The following is a 3,531-nucleotide window of genomic DNA, read 5'->3' as shown; positions in this document are numbered from 1 at the left end:
ACTCGGCTGAAGTAGGAGTCGACTCGGCTGAAACAGGAGTCGATCTGTGAATAGTAGTCTGCCGGCACTGTAGCTGGGAGTCGGCTCCGCACTGTAGCGCTGAAGTTGGAGTCGACTCGAGATCACTGTAGCGCTGAAAATCAACTCTCTGTCTTTTTGTTTGTTCTCAGTCGGAGTCGACTCGTAGAGTATCGGAGTCGACTTGAGGACTATTCTTTTGAATCTTTCTTTGAATTTGCTCCTTCAACTTGAATCCTTTGAATTTGAAACTTGGGCCAATAAAGTGAAGCTTTCTTCCAACTTTTTTTGAGAGCTTTTGAGGCCCTCTTGTATTTTTCCAACTTGCTATGTTCCTTGCAAAATAAATTATCTTTCTTCTTGCAACACAAACATTAGTAATTATACTTCAAGGTTTTGTGATCATCAAAATCAATCTTTAACTCAATCTTTGGGTCATCAGAATGCATGGAGTCCATCTCTGACTTCATTGCTTCCAACCATTGCTCGAAATCGATGTCTAACATCGCCTTGTTGTAGGTATTGGGATCCTTACCTTGATCCCTATCTCCCATGGAACACATCCTCTACATCCTCTGTAAGCATACCTAAGTACCTTTCAGGAGGACGGAAGATCCTACTAGACTTACGAGGTGGAGGAGATACAACATCACTGGCTCAATACGAAATAGTTTCTATAGGCACAATGGCTCGTTGCTCTTCAGAGGCTTCTCTTCAAGCTCAATTTTCCTCCCACTGCCTCTATTAAGGATAAACTATTTTTTAATATAGATAGCATGTTGGCTCACAAACACTTTGTGATCCTTTGGGATGGAAAAATGATATCCTAATGACTCTTTAGGATATGCAATAAAATGAGTATTAATTGTCCTATCCTCTAACTTGTCCGCCTGTTGTTGCTTGACGTGGGCCGGACATCTCCAAATCTTGAGATAACCAAGACTCGGTTTCTTACCATGTCATATCTCATACGGTGTGGTAGGAACAGATTTAGAGGAAACTCTATTCAATAAGTAAATAGCTGAAAATAGGGCATCTCTCTAAAGAAACAAGGGTAAATTAGTGAAGCTTATTATGGACCTGACCATATCCAATGGGTTCCGACTCCTCCTCTCTATCACCCCATTGAGCTGAGGTGTACCAGAAAGGGTCCATTATGAAACTATACCATTCTTCTTGAGATAATCATGGAACTCTCCATTAAGGTGTTCACCTCCTCGATCCGATCGAAGAACCTTAATGAGTTTTTCCTGTTTGTTTTTCTACTTCATTTCTGAACTCTTTGAACTTTTCAAAAGCTTCATATTTGTATCTCATAAGATACACATATCCATATCATGAAAAATCATCGGTAAAGATAATGAAGTACGAATAACGACCCTTGGCTAGCACATCGAATGGGCCATACACATCAGTGCATACCAGGGTAAGTATCTCAGTGATCCTCTCTCCATGTCCTACAAAGGGTAATTTGGCCATTTTTTCTTGAAGGCAGGATTCACAAATCGGATATGACTCGAAAGTCAATGAGCCTAAAAGCCCATGTTTTTCCAATTTGTTTATTATGTCTCCTCCTATATGACCAAGCCTGAGGTGTTATAAATACTTTAGATTTATCTCATCTCTAGATCTTTTAGATCATATGGTACTCATTGTTTGCATAGATACATTCAGATGTATGTGATAGAGACTGTCAATCATAAAACCACATACATCCAATTTATTTCTCAAATAAATAGAACAGTAGTCTTATAAAAATCTTTCTATGCTAAACAAGATACAGAAATCAAATTCCTGCTAGCAACAGGTAACAGTCCATAAGTATCCTTTTAATAATGAGCATATCTGACATACCTTCAGAAGGTCTATCACCCTTCTAGCTCTTTATGCTTTCCATGTATGTAGGACAGTTCCTCTTCGAATGGTCATCTATTATGCAATAGAAACACTTTTTCCTTGCAATCGGCCTTTTTCTTGGAACTTCCTTACTTGGCCTTTTCTCGATCTTCTGCTTCTTCGCAAGCTTCTTCTTCTTCCAGGTAGACTCTCTCTTAGAAGTAGAAGCCAACTCGGCAGCGAGAACGATGCCCCTTGAACCCTTCAAGGTCCCTAGGTAGTTACCAATTTACTTATCAATTCTGTTTTGATGCATACAATCTTGTTCATATGGTAGTTTATTATAAACTATTCATATGAAGCTGGAAGGGATTGCGGGATCAAATCTGTTTTCCATTCCTCGTGCATGGTTATGCCAAGCTTCTCAAGCTCCTCTAAGTCCTTTATCATGGTCAGACCATGATCATGGACAGACTGCCCTTCGTGCATCTTGGCCTTGAAGAGGTTTTTGGGCACTTCAAACCGTGCTGTACGACTCTGATCACCATACAACTTTTGCAGGTGATTTAACGTGTCCCTGGTAGTCTTCATGTTCTCATGCTGGCATTTTAATTTATTGGACATGGATGTCATTATGTAGCAACTAACTTTATTGTCATTGTCCGTCCACTTAGCATTCGTCTTACGCTGATCAGTGATCAAACGGACTGGTAACACAGAGATTTCATGGTTTAGCACATACCCTAATTTCTCACAATTCAAAACTATTTTGTAATTGCAGAGCCAGTCTTTATAATTAGGTTTGGTCAAATGGTTGTTCTATAGGATATGAGTTAGGAGTTCAGAAGCTGAATTTCTAATCCTCAGAGAGTAAAGATTCTAATTAGAATTTTGTACTTGATCTCTATTTATTTTAGGACCTTTTAAAATAAATATACCTCCCACTATTTTCTCGAATCTCTCACACTCCTCTGGTAGAGAAACGAAAACTTTACGACCCTAGGTTTAGAGTGGGGTGCTACGGTCCCACCAATTTAAATGCCATCTCACCTAACAGTTATTGGTGACACATAAACGATGAGTGTACAACTCTTGTATAATGCTTCTTAAGCAAGTTGTAGCGCTATCCGGTCTCTAAGTAATGAAGACCTCACCTAACAGTTATTGGCCCCATTTCTTAGTTAAGTCGGACCCACTGTATAACCGCAGAAGCAAAGCTGTCATTAGGTCCCTCACCTAACAGTTATTGGGCCCAACCCCATCTTTACCCCTACAACATCTCATGTATATAGAGAGGTCCGGTCCCCCAATGCAACTTGCCCACTGTATCCAGCCGAGACAAATCAACGCCGAAAAAATCTTAGTAGCTCTACTATGGTGGAAGACCTCTAGACTTAATATTTTCGAGGAGGATTGATTTAGGTCTCTTTCATTTAATTATCTACCCGTTATGCATAAACATAAACATAAACAGTAAGGCATAATCACAGAATAACTGGTGATGATCATGGATCCAGGATGAGGGTCATAGTACAAGCACATGCACGTCAATTGGTTAGATCGTCTTCAACTCTTGACTCGATCTTGAGCACCCTTGGTCCAATTGCGATCAACTCCATGATCCATCTCCAATCAACCCTTGATCTCGATCCGCGCAAATCGTACTTATAGAGGCAT

The sequence above is a fragment of the Phoenix dactylifera genome, unplaced genomic scaffold (genome assembly GCF_009389715.1).
Source record: "Phoenix dactylifera cultivar Barhee BC4 unplaced genomic scaffold, palm_55x_up_171113_PBpolish2nd_filt_p 000291F, whole genome shotgun sequence".
Taxonomy (NCBI): Eukaryota; Viridiplantae; Streptophyta; class Magnoliopsida; order Arecales; family Arecaceae; genus Phoenix; species Phoenix dactylifera.
This window is presented reverse-complemented; position numbering follows the sequence as displayed.